Source organism: Hylobates moloch, unplaced genomic scaffold, assembly GCF_009828535.3.
Source record: "Hylobates moloch isolate HMO894 unplaced genomic scaffold, HMol_V3 SCAFFOLD_16, whole genome shotgun sequence".
NCBI lineage: Eukaryota > Metazoa > Chordata > Mammalia > Primates > Hylobatidae > Hylobates > Hylobates moloch.
The window spans coordinates 21,419,176-21,436,792 of record NW_026652291.1 but is presented as its reverse complement, the minus strand read 5'-3'; positions in this window follow the sequence as shown (position 1 = coordinate 21,436,792).

The following is a 17,617-nucleotide window of genomic DNA, read 5'->3' as shown; positions in this document are numbered from 1 at the left end:
ATCCTTTCTTAGAGTTTTTGTCTAGATAGATGTTTACATTACCCTTTTCCTAGGTCTGGCAATGTCTTTTCTCTGGAGAGTTGACTTTTGTTACAGAGCAGATTCTAGGTATATTTCACAATAGTTACTTTAACAACCTCCGTCTCCCCCAGCCAGAACCAGGGGGAGATTTTTCTTGTTTTGTTCATCATGAGAACCTGGGGGGTTTCTAATGTAAAACCCACCAAAATGTGCCACCCTGTTTGAAGACTGCAGTTCCTAAGACTTTCTCACTCTCACACGAGTTTGTTTTCTGCCTCCAGCACCTCATTAAAACTATAATTTAATTGTTCCTACTAGGTTGTGGCTCCAGTGGCTTCTGCTCCAGCTAAGCAAATCCTCCCTGTGTCTCCCTCTGGATATACTTGTCTTTCCAGATTTCAGGGCAATGATTTTTCCTGTGACCTCAGTTCTCTAGTGAGTCCATGAATAGCTATGGTTATTTTCAGTTTGTCCACATGTTTCTTCTTGTAAAAACAGGCATCATAATTCCCAAGCTCTTTAAAATTCAGAGCGGAAGCAGAAGTCATACTTAAGTTTTTTAGCACACTTTAGAATACTTTTCTGTCACTTCCTACGGTTAAATAGAATGTGTATTTTTTCCCCAAAATGAAAATAATCTTAGAATTTTTTCTAGTTTTAAAATTATTTCTTCTCAGTTCAGTTCCATCTTTCTTAACACAGATTCATGATACTGAAGCTGGACCCTGTAAACATTTCTTCTTTGCTAGCTGGCAAAATGTTAGGCTGCTCGGTAGAGGACACTGAAGGAGTTTATCTTACTGTTTTGAGTGTGCTTCTTCTGGCTTCTATACCATGAAGCCAATGGGTGCTTCTTGACCAATGGTGGACATGAAACCCAGTGACCCACACCATCCAACAAATATTGTTAACACTCAGCAGGCATCTTTCTACCAAGTATCACCAGCCAGTCTTGCCGCCTCCGAGAGATTGTTTATTCATTGATTTGTGGCAATACCCCAGCATATAGTTTCATAGTCAGCAGTTTCTATCTGTTGCACCTCAGCAAACTTCATTCCCTGAGCACAGCTGCACCCTCATCTAGTTGATAGAACATTCAGCCTTGGGAGATGCTTCTTCAAAGATTGTCTTTCCCTTTAGTAATTCCCCTTGGCCCTAGAAATGGTGGCTGTTTCCTACATCTGCTATTCCTATACTCTATAGATTTTTTTTAATTGCACTTGAGGCTTAATATCTTTTTAATACTTAACATTTCTTTAATGCAAGTACCACTACTCCAATTGCTGGTATAGTTTTTATCACCTGACCCAGTACTTAGTGATTCAGCATCTATTCACTATGGCATAATTAACATATTGAAATCATATGAAGTTTTAGATAGTAATCATGATCTTATCCTATATCAACACCTATAAAAATTTATAAGTTTTTTGAATAAATGTTGTTCTTTAAGTAATTTTCATTATAATTTCCACAAGTCCCCTTCCTACTATTTTTTTTTCTTGATTTCGAGAATTCTTTGTGGATTTCTTGAAGAAAAACTAGGATTTCTCATGCTGATTTCTCTGGGGCATGTTTTGAGTTATGGATATAAAATTTTCATTTATTTGTGTATGCAATTACGTTCTTTTCAGAAAACTATCAAAATTGCTATGCATATTTTCTAATACATTCTTTTCTACCATATTATTAGAATTTGGGGATGTAAGAAAGATTCACTTGTGAGCTTATGCCTAAGTTTCTGCTGTAGGTATAAAGCTATAGTACTTTTTTTTAACACTGTATCACACAGATTTTTGCAAATACACACCAGTGAATAGAATCTGCTCTGCCTCCATACATATGATAACACACAACTTATTCTCCATTTGAAACTCGGGAGGTGGCAGAATTGTTCGAAGAGGAATTCTGTTAAAAAGAGGGTGATTAATACATAAAAAACCCTTTAAAATATTAATTTATTCTGTATATGTTACTAATTCAGATACATTTAATGCCTACATTGAAGCATGTAATATATGTTAGCTGCATTTGTATAGAAGCAGGCAGGGCAGAAACTGCTGGTGATCATCCAATATCCATTCTTCCCCTTTTCTCTTTAGTAATAAAATGCCCACATTTTTACTAAGTCCATGCTCACTCAGACAAAACTGTTTTCATTCTTTCCTTTCAGGTAATGAGCTATGTGACTAATTTCTGGCCAATGGAATGTGAAGAGAAGGAAAGTTTACAAATATTGGATAATGTTCTTAATGGGAAAAGAAGTGGTTTTCATTTCTTATGCCCTCCCAACTGTATGGAATATAGATTTGATGGCAGAACCTGGATTTATACTATTAATAGAGGACATCTGTTAAGTATGGCAAAAAGACAAGCTAGAATCTGGGACCTAGCTTCAGGTCTGGAGGCTTAAGACTCTGTTTACAGGGAGATGACTGAAAAAAAAAAAAAATGTCTCTACTTTAGCCCACTGTTATTTTTGTCATTATTTTAGCAATTGAACTTGTATCTGAAATAGTAGAGAAAGCACATTTAAATATAATTTTTATTTTATTTTATTTTTTGAGATGAAGTTTCACTCTTGTTGCCCAGGCTGGAATGCAATGGCACTATCTCGGCTCACCACAACCTCCGCCTCCTGGGTTCAAGCGATTCTCCTGCCTCAGCCTCCTGAGTAGCTGGGATTACAGGCATATGCCACCATGCCTGGCTAATTTTGTATTTTTAGTAGAGACAGGGTTTCTCCATGTTGGTCAGGTTGGTCTCAAACTCCCGACCTCAAGTGATCCACCCGCCTCGGCCTCCCCAAGTACTGGGATTATCAGCATGAGCCACTGTGCCTGGCTTACATATAATTTAATACCTGTTAAAATATATGGGCATTTTAAGAAAGCCATCATTCTCAGCAAACTAACACAGGAACAGAAAAGCAAACACCGCATGTTCTCACTCATAAGTGGGAGCTGAACAATAAGAACACATGGACACAGGGAACAACACAAACTGGGGCCTGTTGACGGGTGGAGGCAAGGGGAGGGAGAGCATTAGGACAAATAACTAATGCATTTGGGGCTTAAAACCTAGGTGACGGGTTGATAGGTGCAGCAAACCACCATGGCACAAGTATACCTATGTAACCAACCTGCACATTCTGCACATGTATCCCAGAACTTAAAGCAAAATAAAAATTAAAAAATTAAAAAAAATATGCTATGCAAAAGTGCTTAATATGTTAAATTGGCATAATTTATTAGCATAATAAAAATTACTTTTTACATTTTAAATATATTTATAGTAGATGCAGTGATACATATAATATGCTGTTTCTTTACTTTCCTAAAGTGTCATGATGGCCCCAATGTGACTGCAACTTCTAGGTGTTATGAAACAAAAGGAACAACAACAACAGCAGCAAAGTTAGCTTAATCTGAATAAAACATATTTATGTTTAATATGCAATACTCTATATTTAAGTTTATTTCTGTCTGCTTATGTTATAAGTTTAGTCTTGCGGGTTTTCTCATAGCTCCACTATCAGATGGTAATAGACGTGTGGGAACAGTGCCTTGTATGACCTCCTGGCTTTGGCTGGAGGGAAGAGGACACATGTGATCATCCTTATCTCAGCATGTGTGCTGGATGATTTTTGTGCCTGTAGAAATGGTTACTTCCTGTCATTAGGCATCGTTATGTATTCTGTTGTTGATGTCTCTGATTAATTAATTTATAATATTTCTTAGCTCTGTCAGAATCCAGTGGACCTTTCCTGCAAGTTGGGCTTCCATCAGTCCTCCCTGGTGTTACCAACCTTTCTGATTATCATACATATACTGCATTCTTGTTCCCGTCCACTCATCCTACGGTATAGACAGTGGTAACAGTGTAAAGGCACTCCACTCCTGCATAGAAGCCTCCATGTGTGGCCTCTCCCCACTTCATACAAAAAATGATTAAAGCTTGGAAGTGAAAATTAGATTTTTCTCTACCTGACAATGTTGTTTTTTTTTCTTTACTCTTCTATTGCCTTTTATTTGACCTCAGGGAACTCCAATATTAGTTTTTCCCAAAATATAACCAAAATTAAAAAAATATATTTCTGGTCCTCAGAGATTTCCTTAACCTTAATAACCTTCTCCGTGATTTGAGAAGTTAAACCTCCAGGTTGAAGATAAGTTTTGACTATCTGTATCTTCTAACTCACCTGTTTTCTTTCCTCCATTTTCTTCTTTCATTCCCTTTCTTTTCTCCACCTTTAAATGTGGAGTTTTTTTTCTTTTTTTCAATTTCAGTCTTCTAACTAGCAAAGTAGTTGCCGTATTTTTTCAAAGGACAACTTTACTTTGAAATGTTTAATATAATTTAAAAACACATGGTTAATCCTTTTTATTTCTTTGATAATGCCTAGATTTTGAGTCCATTGTCTTATTTCTATTTTTCTTAAGCCAAATGGATTAGTGTTGTTCTTTTTCATCTTATTTCTAACATTCCTAATTACTATCTCTCTGAAGGAATATTGCTATTTCAATGCGATAGCCCCATTACATTTTACATGAAGGTAATCTCTATACATATACTAGAGGCCAGAGTTCAATATTTGAGCTGGCTACTAAGCACCATAAGTTATTTTGTCAAAATAGAAAGATTTAATAACAGAGTAGAAACATGAAACATCATAGATGGAAAGTTTTTAGTTAGGATATATCTAAACCTTCCCGTTATCATGAATTCTTTTTCTTTTTTTTTGATTTGGAGTTTTGCTCTGTCACCCAGGCTGGAGTGCAGTGGCACGATCTTGGCTCACTGCAATCTCCAACTCCCAGGTTCATGCCATTCTCCTGCCTCAGCCTCCCGAGTAGCTGAAACTACAGGCGCCCGCCACCATGCCTGGCTAATTTTTTGTATTTTTAGTAGAGACGAGGTTTCACCGTGTTAGCCAGGATGGTCTCGATCTCCTGACCTTGTGATCCACCTGCCTCGGCCTCCCAAAGTGCTGAGATTACAGGTGTGAGCCACCGCGCCCAGGCTCATGAGTTCTTTTATTCCTAGACTGTCTCTTCCAATATTTAATAACAAGCACTTACAAAAGGTCAAAAAAAATATTTTCTTGAGATTTCAGATTGCAGTAATATTGATAGCTATTAAATGAAAAGGTAAACTATTCATTAATCTCTGGAGACTTCTTTGTTAGAGAATAAACAATGAGTGCTGATGATTTTATTTGTTCTATGTATTGAACTTATGTAACTTGGTTAAATGTCTTTTTCTTCCATTAGTTACCAGGATGGGTCCCCACTGCCCTGTAAAATATAACCTTAGATTTGAGATTGTCTCTACATGAAAATCAAATGATTTATACACATCATTAATGTACTGCAATTGAATAATTACCTTAAAACTTAATAGTTACATATAAAAATATGATATAAAATGATTTCGGCAAGCTAATTTAAAAAAATTATTTAGTGAAATTTTTAAGTTAAGGTTTTTCTAATATACAATATTTGTTTCTTGCCACACAATAAAAAGGAAAAGATATGGAATAATTTTCTGAGTAACTGTAACTATAAGATTACATTTTTTATTAGAGGTAATTATGACAATGGGAGCCTCAGATCATAAAATTGTTTTAAAGAGAACATATTGTTTCTACAAATTTTATCTAAAACATATTTGGAGCTTAGAACATTAGCTTTCCACAATAGGCATTGATAATTTTGCAGATATAGACCTCTAAGTTAAGAAAATTCAGGAAAGAATAAAGATAAGCTCAAAAAGGAGAAAGTTGAAGATTAAAATTTCATAGTAGTTTCAATAGTAAGAAACCATTTATGATTATTTTTCCAAGCTGGAACTGGTCTGCACTGAACATTGCAGTGATCCACCAAGCATCGGAAATTATGAAGTAGGCATATATCTTCTCTGAAATTTTACTTATTCAAAGACATGGGAAGGATAATTTTTTATTTAATTTTAAACATGTATGAATATGCTATGATGTAAAATGAAAAGTTAATATACATTAAATCTTTAAAGGAAGATTTCAAGCACACTAGGGCTGTATGATCCTGTCTATATCTCATAAATATTTCTGTGCTATAAATTTCATTTTTTCTCTCTGCTAGTAACTCTCTATTGGAAAAGATTCAAAATCAAGCTTTCGAGATTGGAATTAAAATAATAATTATATGAACTAGGAAAAAAAGTATTCCGTTCATTTCAGCAAGAGAAAGATAAAGGCTCTTAGCCTAATTTTGGAGCTAACGTTGCTATAGTCTGTTAGATCAACAGTCAAGCAAGACCTGGGCGAGGGTGAATTGGGATCCACAATAAAAACTGGAACCCATAAATAAAAACAGGAACCTATGCCTGTCTTGCTACATTCAAACTTGATGTGGACAACATTCAAGAAAGCATGACACTTTCTATCACAGAGTGGCACAAGTTTATGTCAGCATTCTTGTCCCAGAGTAAGGTTTGACAGAAACTAGGAAGGGTTTAATTTTGGAGAAAAGCATTTTATTCAGAAGATTCTCAAGTCAAGAAATGACAGGCTTATAGTTAGGGTAGGAATGTACTCACTTTGCCTGGAATCCAAGATGGGAGTTTCATCACTGAAAGAAAGTAGTTTACAAAAACCGCAGGTGGGTTTGAGTGGATTTTGGAAAAATGACAATTGCTTGGTCTAGCTCATTTGAACTATAGACACTCCCATATGATTAAAGACTAAATTGAAATTTTTGCTTCAGGAAGGATTTCATAAATAGGTGGTTACTGGAGTATCAGGGGGAACCTGCCCCCGATTTCACATAGGTTCTTTTCTATTTTCCCTAAGCATCAGCCGGTTTGAGAAATAAAGGGACAGAGTACAAAAGAGAGAAATTTTAAAGCTGGGTGTCCAGGGGAGACATCACATGTCAGTAGGTTCTGTGATGCCCCCTGAGCCGTGAAACCAGCAAGTTTTTATTAGTGATTTCCAAAAAGGGAGGGAGTGTACAAACAGGGTGTGGGTCACAGAGATCACATCCTTCACAAGGTAATAGAATATCACAAGGCAAATGGAAGCAGGGTGAGATCACAGGACCACAGGACTGGGGTGAAATTAAAATTGCTACTGAAGTTTCGGGCACCATTGTCATTGATAACATCTTATCAGGAGACAGGTCTGAGAGCAACTGGTCTGACCAAAATTTATTAGGTGGGAATTTCCTTGTCCTAATATGCCTGGGAGTGCTATGGGAGACTGCGGCGTATTTCATCCCTACAGTTTCGACCGTAGAAGATGGCCACACCCAAGGGGGCCATTTTAGAGGCCTACCCTCAGGGGTGCATTCTCTTTCTCAGGGATGTTCCTTGCTGAGAAAAAGAATTCAGCGATATTTCTCCCATTTGCTTTTGAAAGAAGAGAAATATGGCTCTGTTCCACCTGGCTCACCAGCGGTCAGAGTTTAAGGTTATCTCTCTTGTTCCCTGAACATTGCTGTTATCCTGTTCTTTTTTCAAGGTGCCCAGATTTTATATTGTTTAAACACACATGCTCTACAAACAATTTGTGCAGTTAACGCAATCATCACAGGGTCCTGAGGTGACATATATCCTCCTCAGCTTATTAAAATGATGGGATTAAGAGATTAAAAAAAGACAGTCATAGGAAATCACAAGGGTATTGACTGGGGAACTGATAAGTGTCCATGAAATCTTCACAATTTATGTTCAGAAATTGTAGTAAAGACAGGCATAAGAAATTATAAAAGTATTAATTTGGGGATCTAATAAATGTCCATGAAATTTTCACAATCCACGTTCTTCTGCCATGGCTTCAGCTGGTCCCTCCATTTGGGGTTTCTGACTTCCCGCAACACTGGAGGTACTCAAATGTAGTTGTTTCAGGGAATAAAGAGCTGGGGGAAGGGAGGGAAAAACTAACAATTCCTGCAAACCAAATAGAAAATAAAAAAGGAATGAAGGAAAGAAAAGAGGGAAGATAAGGAAAAAGGAAGGGAAAAATCTCTGTCAAAACTTAATCATACAAACACCTTTTATAAGTTATTTCATCCTTTCAACAAATTTATGAAACAGTATTTATTACTTGTTATTTTACAAATGAATAACTAGAAATCCAGAGAATTAAGTAACTGACTTCCTAAGAGATAGCAAACGTGAGAGCAGAAACTCAAATTCAGATTTATCTCATTTTATTATTAATGTTCACCCTACAATCCTTCCTCATGAATCCAAGCAGATCATTACAAGATGACCCCTCTTGATAGCTTTTGACTGTGGCAGTTTTTCTAAAACTACTGTGGTTGGCTTCAAAATTCTCTTTAGGTTTAAAGTTGCAGATGGAGAAAAGCTAAGGGTTATCTTTAAACTTGCATCATTGTAAGATTACTGATTTGTAAAATAATATAAAATATGAATTTTCATACTTATGTTTAAACTACTGCATACCAAAAGTATCTGAGACAGGTCTCAATCAATTTAGAAAGCTTATTTTGCCAATGTTAAGAATGCACTCATTGGCCGGGCGCGGTGGCTCACACCTGTAATCCCAGCACTTTGGGAGGCTGAGGTGGGTGGATCATGAGGTCAGGAGATCAAGACCATCCTGGCTAACACGGTGAAATGCTGTCTCTACTAAAAATACAAAAAAATTAGCCGGGCGTGGTGGCGGGCTCCTGTAGTCCCAGCTATTCGAGAAGCTGAGGCAGGAGAATGGCGTGAACCTGGCAGGTGGAGCTTGCAGTGAGCCGAGATCACGCCACTGCACTCCAGCCTGGGTGACAGAACGAGACTCTGTCTCAAAAAGAAAAAAAAAAAAAAAAAGAAAAGAAAAGAATGCACTTATGACAGCCTCAGGAGATCCTGATGACATGTGCCCAAGGTGGTTGGGGCACAGCTTGGTTTTAGACATTTTAGGGAGACATGAGACATCAATCAATACATGTAGATTGGTGCAGTCTGGAAAGGCAGGACAACTCAAAGTGGGGGCTTCCAGGTCATAGGTAGATTTAAAGATTTTCTGATTGGAAATTGGTTGAAAGAGTTATTGTCAATAGGAATAAATGTCTGGGTTAGGATAGGGGGTTGTGGTGATCAAAGTTGTATCATGCAGATGAAGCCTCCAGGTAGCAGGTTTCAGAGAGAATAGATTGCACATGTTTCTTATTGGACCTGAAGAGCCTGTTCTATCCGTAATTTCAAGAGGGAGGAGGGTATAATGAGGCATGCCCATCCCCTCCTTCACATCATGACCTGAACTAATTTTTCATGTTAACTTTAGAATACCCTTGCCAAGAGGAGAATCCATTCAGATGGTTGGGGGGCTTAAAATTTTGTTTTTGGTTTATACTACGTAACTTATTTTTACTATGGCCTATTAGTGGAACTAGTCTAGTGATTTGTTCTTCCCTTTCTGGTTTCAAATAATTTGCTGTGTTTGTTTTTCTGGTAATTGATAGCATTTCAGGGAGATCCCAATTTGCCACTTGTGAATATTAGAATTGTATTAATTTGTAGTTATACAACATTCATTTAATCTACACCTCTACATCACATTCAATTAAAAGTCTTAGTGTTTGACTCATTTAAGTCTCACTTTGTCTTGTCTCAGCATCTCAGAGGCCCACAGTGGGGATGTGTGTGAGGGATTGAGTCTCAGAGTCTCTTTTTCCTTCTTCTTGCTCCAGCCACCACCGTCTGCTCCTCCCCCACCCCCCTACCCCCAGCAGGCTGTGTTAGCTTTTGCCAAAATTGTGAGAAAAGTTAAAAAGGCTAAATAAATAAATAAATGAAAAGGACCTTCAGTAGGTACTGCAATATATTGATTACATGTAATGTTTCATGGCAGATGTGAAAATAATGGGTATTTTCCTACAGAAGTCACAGACATTTTCAATATACCTCACATTCCAGGGGCACTTGCAAACCGGGGAACTTTGCATGTCAACCTTAGGCAAGCACACAGCTGAAGAGAGCACTTCTGGTTGGCCCTTCTGGCAAGCAGCCACTCTCTATTCAACCAGTTTTATCAAAACTCTCACTTGGTTTGGGAAGGGAGGGAAAAGCTACACACTCCCTGTCTTATCAACACTCACTCAACACTTCCAAATGAGCTTCATTTGCCCTGATAAATCTCTGACCTGAAAATACAGATGGCAAGTGGGTGTTAAACAAATGGTGTCAGAAATGGTTTTGCTCTTTTTCAGTGGGTCCCACAGATGAGTCTAGGTACTCTTTCTCTTTTTTTTTACTTTTATTATTATTATACTTTAAGTTTTAGGGTACATGTGCACAATGTGCAGGTTTGTTACATATGTATACATGTGCCATGTTGGTGTTCTGCACCCATTAACTCATCATTTAGCATTAGGTATATCTCCTAATGCTGTCCCTCCCCACTCCCCGGGCCCCACAACAGTCCCCGGTGTGTGATGTTCCCTTCCTGTGTCCATGTGTTTGTTCTCATTGTTCAATTCCCACCTATGAGTGAGAACATGCGGTGTTTGGTTTTTTGTCCTTGCGGGTACTCTTTTTAAAATGTGCTGGTACCTTAAAGCAGCTAGTTTCAGCTTTGGACATTAGCCAACATACTAAGACAGCAGAAAATCCCATTTAACTCTCGATACCTAGGTACTTAACTTTGAGAATATTCAGAGACAATATGCCATAAGAATATATTGCATTAGAGAGACATGATTTTCCCTGTTGGCTAATCACATGTAGATAAGGTAGTTCACCTGACATAAAACAGACTCGCTTTTTTTGTTTTTCAAAGTAAACAAGAAAGCAGCATGGTAGTCAGTTATTCTGGTAGGCAGGAATTAGGCCAAAACTACAGTGTGCGTGTGCATGTCGTTGTACCTCAAAAACGATTTATAGTACTACTTTCTAAATGGTTTGCAAAGCATTTCCAGGTTGTTTTTGGAAATCTACAGTTGTTATAAAAATACTGGCAGAATTTTCATTATAATAGTGCTACTGGGCACCATTAACCTCTTTCAGATTCATTCATGCTAAAAAAGAAAAAAAAAAGGTAACTGCCAGGCATCAGTTTTTTAAATAAAGACAGGTGTTGCCAAGTCTCTGCTGGTTTGCCATCAACAAAAGAATCATTCTTTTGAAGCAGCCAGAAAGAAAGGGAAAGAAGTGGAAGATCAGCCAGGTCAATTGCTGAATGTTGTTCAAAAACAAAGGTGGCTTGTCCCAGGCTGCAAGCAGAAAGGCACCATTGACAGCCCAGGGTGGTAGCAGCTCTTACTGTTAGTCCCTAACAAGGAGTTTTGCATTGATTTTTATACTTTTGGCTAAGAAAGGAGGGGATCTGGTTTTAAGAAGTATGCATACTTATATACACATACATATACTTTCTCCCGCTCCTTCCTTCTCCAAAGGTGTTGGGTAAGTGTATTTTGCTGAATTTAAGATGCCATCAGACACTAGAGTTTAAAATGTTGGACCTGGCCGCAAGTTAAAGTGAATTGAGATTTTCATTTCTTCCCTTTGTGTCCTGACAAGCAAGAGTCAGCACAGACATAAACCAAATAACCAGACATGGAAGTTATTGTGAACCAAATCAATATCGTCCCAATGCACACACACTAAACACATATTCAACTCAGTTCCTTTTTGCCAAATCCTAATATTGCCTGTGACCACTCCAGTGGTGCCTGGCTAAGGCGAAGTGTGACTGAGGGGCAGCTGGAGTGGTAGTGGGTGAGGACTTGACCAATCATAGGGAAACTATCTTGCCTTCAAATCTGGTAAAGGCATGGCCACATGTATGCATTGGTGGGGCCTCTCCCAGGATGTGGAAGAAAACCTTACAAGTCCATGTCTCTTCAGAGGGAATTATTGGTATATTGTACATGCTAAAAAATAAAAATAACAATAAAACATGATTGTGTTTGCTGTTAAAGGGTAGAAAGAGTATATAGTATGCCAAACACATCTCAAGAGTTAGTGGCATTCTGAAGAGAAAGAAACTATCATTAGATATATTGTCCTCATCATTTTTAAACAAACTCCCTCTGGGGGATTCCATTGAGTGGAATCTTTATGAATTTCATCAGTAGGGATACCTGCTATGGGACCAGGCAATTCTCTAATATGGTGATTGGGATACAACCCCATTCCTAAAGCAGCAGCAGTGCCCAGCCCCATTATTCATGAAAAATGGTGAAAAAAGTAATAAGGCACAAAAAATGAGGTGTGCTCTAAAAGACAAGGAAGAGTACATCAGTGAAACCTTCAGGCATTTTCTGCTACTTAATCCATTATCATTTTTCCTTAAGAAGATGAAAAATTAGATGCCTAATTCCAATTGTTCTATGAGAATTTGAAAAGACACCAGGGCACCAAATCTCAAAAGATTTTAAAAGAAACAAAACTAAAGTCCCTCATGCAAATGACAGTTATATGAAAAAACAAATGATAAAGTCATTCTGCTCTTAATTTTTAATATCCTTACAAAGTGTTTTCTACCTACCTCAACCCTCCACCACCTTGCCCCACTTCATACATAATATTTCACATGAAATTAGACTAGTGGAATGATTATGTTTGTTAGTTTTAATTTATATGTGGCAATGTTTAAATATCTGGCTTTTAGAAATTGAAGGAATTTACTTACTTTTAAACAGTTTTATAAATAGCAATCCAATAATATAAATTGTATTTGTGTGTGTGCGTGTGTGTGTGTGTGTGTGTGTGTATGCGTGATTCATGGCTAAAGAAAACATTAAAAAGCTACTTTGCTAGCATACCTCAACACAGAAATATTGTAATTATAAATGAATAATGAAGAAATCTAGAAAATAATTCAGAAATTAATTTCTACAGTAATCATCAGAGACAGGATTTCTAATTCTGTTCTTTAAAGCAACACTGTTTGAACTGTGTGTGTGTAAAATGTGGAAAAATTTTCCCATTGTAATACACAGGAAGTAATGCATGTTACATTCTTCCCAAACCCAGAACATGGAAATAGAAATGGAAAAACAATTTAGGCTATAAAATTTCAACAGTAAAGCAAAACATAATGCTGCCCTTTAATTTATCTACAAGTCTCCAAAATCCTGATCATAGCCAAATTCAATGGTATTTTAAATCACTGAAGTATGTTAAGAGATACAAAATAAATTCCTGAAAATATCTATCCTCTCCCAAGAGCATTTCTCCTGACAGATGGGAGAATTTATATTTCAGTCCTTTTGGTCTCTCTGTTCTATCAGTGTGCAGGCCTGTACTCACACACATGCACAAGCACCCACAAATAATAGTATTTATGTGAGTTAACTCACATCTTTAATTGAAATCTCCCTTCTCTTCCTGTTAACCATAGCGTGGCCACCCACAACGCTTGTTCAATTCCAGAAGTTTCCTGCTCATTTAGGCAGAATCCTGGAGGCAGAATTCGTGGGGGATTAACACTCTAAAGCATCCTTTCACCATGAATCTCAAATCATTTTACACATTTTAATTCATTCTTGGAAAGCCACAGACAGGAAGTTAACTACCATGCCTGTTTTTCAGAAAAATTCCTTTAAATATAGAGAGATTCAAGTAGATAGAATATATTTAATTCAAGCATATTAAATCAAACACGAGGCATTTTTAACATGAAATCTTCGAATTTACATAAAAACTATGCTTTAAAAGAGGTATCGTAAAAATCCCAGCCAGGTTTGTAATTAGCTATATCAAGTGAAACACACACATTTACAAACAAATGTTTTATTTAAATGACCGTGCTAATGCAGACTAAAAGAACATAAACAGTGGTGACTAAATTTGTTTATAATTAAAATCTTAATGCATATTTTTCATGTAGCTTACGACATAAGGGTCAGTAAGACCCTTTCATTATGTGTATAAAAGAATATAACACACTGTAAATACAAATGAAACATAGTACGTTCGGTTTATCGTCTCTCACAATTCATACCACAAAATATGTTTTTCAGTAAAACAAAATAAAACAAAAATGAATACTTTATAAGGTGTCTAATACCTTGTGGGATTAAATTACCCTATACATCTTTCCCTAGGGCAACAAAAATTTTGTTTAACATATGAAGATGTAACTTTAGGAAAATTAGACTGTGAATACTCATAACACAAATAGAAGACAGAATGCTTCGTTTTGATAAAGGTAGCATTTCTGTCGACTTCCAGGTAAGAAAAAAAGCAGTTGAAATCCAACTTATTTTAAAAGGTCTTCAGAAAGTGACCCACTCCAGATTAACTTCTCTACTGTCCCATAGTTCAAATTAAAAAAAAACAAAGAAGTTTAAAGAACAAGTCTGAAGACAAAGAAGAAAAAACAAAAATGATATCTGAATGTATTTTCAATTTTAATCAGAATGTTTTAAAAAGGAGAGACAGTAGAATTACTTTTTGAGTAATTAGAAGAGAAGATTTCTAAATACATAACATACACTGTGTGTATGTTACAATCACGTTACAAGTCATAATCAAGTCACAATGAAGTGCATGTGACAATCAAGTTACCAAAGGAGGGAGTAGGGGAATTATGGTATGGAAGAACTTGTCAGTTCATGCAATGCTATACGGAGATTTTAGACTATCTTTAAATACAATTAAACAAAGTTATACAGGATCCATTAGTCTTTCCTGGTCTGATAACAGCCTTTCGGTAACAATTTGAGAGATTAATCAAAACAGTCAAATTACATGTATTAAATGCACACACACACATAAACATGCACACACATATTCAATGGTTTTTAATGTATTCACAGAGTTGTGCAACCATCACTACAATCAATTTTTGAACATTTTCATCAAACCCCAAATAAATCCCTGTACCCAATGGCAGTTTTAACCAGTAACATTATTTAAACCGGTTTTGTACATCCCCACTTTTGATCTCTCAACTTGGACCATCCTAGTGTTCTGACTGTGTGTCCCTCGTAATTCCTTCTTCTTTCATTGAGCATAAGATGGCAGGATGTCACAATATGGTGGTTTAAGGTCTCATCTCTGCAGCCAAATTGCCTGTGTTTAAATTCTGATTCCCTTCCATACAAGCCTGGCATCTCTAGCAAATTACTAACTCTTTTTGTGCTTCAGCCTTCTCATCTGTGGAACAGAGATTCAGGTAATAATAGTATCTCCATCATAGCATTTTGAGAGAATTAAATTAAAAAGACAAAGTATTTGAACAGTTAGCATATATGTTAACCATGTTTTATCAATGCAAATTGTTCTAGATCCTAGACTATATCATGAGAAAACAATTGTGTTATCAGATAGATCTGGAACTTAAAAAGTGTTTCAAATTTGTAAATATCTTAATGTAAATAAATAATTTTCTTAGGATATGTGATATGAATTCAAACTTACTTTTAAATTATGTAAATGAATTGTTCAAATGTGTATTATAGTTGAAAAAGATAATATCTATTTTGATGCCATTCAATTCATCTTTTTGCTCACGAGCATATGAATGATGACTTTTAAAATCAGAGACATCTATTCACGATGCAGATATATGCTGTGTTTGAAATACTGGTCAACATGTATTTAGTGCAAGCCAATAGAGAGCATGCTGGTCATAAAACTGACTGTGAGATTTATCCTCTGTGGCTGTAATTAATGGCATCCGACAAGCTGTTGGTCACTGCTGGAAAGCCCATGTTTGTGTATGTTCTCGTTACATCACCTGTGTTTGGAAGCAAGAAGACCTCTTAGTGAGGTCCCTCCCACAGCAGACGTGACGCCGTGCCCAGCCCCTCACCCCACTTTACACCAGCATGAACTCACTGAACTTTGGTTGAACTTCCTCGTTGAGTCGAGTACATTTTTTTAATTTTTAATGCAATCTATCCTAGTTAAACCTAATTTGTATTTCATTTCACAACCTTGTCATTTAACACAAGCCCATCAAGATAGATTTAAGGGCAGCAGCTAATCTAAAACCTAAATGAAACTCATTCGACCCACCAAGGGCATGCTTTCTGTTCCTGGAAGACATTCTTAAGAGAAGTAAATGGGCAAGCATCTCTATAAATTGACTTTTTTTTTTTTTGTACGCCGCGTTTCTGAGTTGTCTTCTGTTATAGTGAAAAACGACTACTATATATTTTTGGCAATTTTTTTAACTTTTTTTTCTTCCTGGGAAGTCGTTTGTTCTTTCAACAACACGTAACTGGGAGAATATGGCCAATATTGTCAATCTTCAAGACGTAGTCATTTTTATATTTAAAACTTATCAGGAGTGCACTTTGCAGACTTGGCTATGACAGGTTATATGCGAGGACAACTTTCTTGTCAAATAAGGGTGGTGTGCCTAAGAGGTTTTAATTGCTTTTATTTTTAAAAAAGATTCTTTGCACACGAAAATGTAGCCTTCCATTAACTCAGTTGTAAGGAAGATAAATCTTAGCAGAGCAATTATTTCTTGAAGTTCAGATGGCCACACATAAATTTCTTTCCTTGAGTTCAGCACATTTTTTAGTTATCTGGTAGGAACATTAAGTCCTTCAGTATAGACAAGCTTTTCTTTTGGGGGGGAAAAGGAGTTATTTCCTTTCTCTTCAAATGTATTTCAAATTTATTGTGTTTGGATAGGCCTGTTGGAATAGTTGCCACTTGTTTCCAAAGTGCTTCTGGAAATATGACTCCTAATTAAATATAAATTGTATAGAATACAAGTATTCTATACAGGATATAAACCTCTAGACTTGGATATAAGAAGCACACTGTGAACAGAACTCTCAGGCTGAATTCATTTACTAAATAAATATTGTCTATAGTATGCACAAAGCACTGTAGAAGATAAGATGATGAATAAGATAGAACTTTATGAGTTTAGAGATCTTTAGTATAGGTAACAATAATCATTATTATTTACTGAATATTTACTAAGCATTTGGCATCGTGGGTTTTAAAGCTAAGACATACACCTGATTGTGCAACAATTTTTGTACAAGGAAGACCTGAGTGCAAGTCAAAGTAATTTTATTGAGCACCTACTATGTAACAAGGACGATGAATGCTCATGGTGCCAATCAAAAACAACTCTGCTTTCACAGAGCATACACTGGTTAAATGCTCTAAGAAAGAAATAGCTAGCTCCTGTGTTATGGAATTCAGAAAGGAAAGATTATCATTTCATTCTGTGTGGAGGAGGTAGCATTATAAAAAAGATTTAGGTACGGAAATGCAGACAGGAGGGAGAAGAAAACCAAGACAACTAAATTATTTTTATCTTGAAGTATAACTTGAAGCTGTTGTTCAGGAGAACTTGTAACAATGAGGAACTTCGTCAGAAGTTTAGGAGTGTGTGTGTGTGTATATATATATATATATAATTTTAGAATATTATATATATAATTTTAGAGTATTATATATATAATTTTAGAATATTATATATATATATAACTTTAGAATATTCCAAACTACCAATTCCAGACAAGATGATGTACAGAAGTATTAAATAATACAATAGAGCTATTTTTTTTTTTATTATACTTTAGGGTTTTAGGGTACATGTGCACAATGTGCAGGTTTGTTACATATGTATCCATGTGCCATGTTGATTTCCTGCACCCATTAACTCGTCATTTAGCATTAG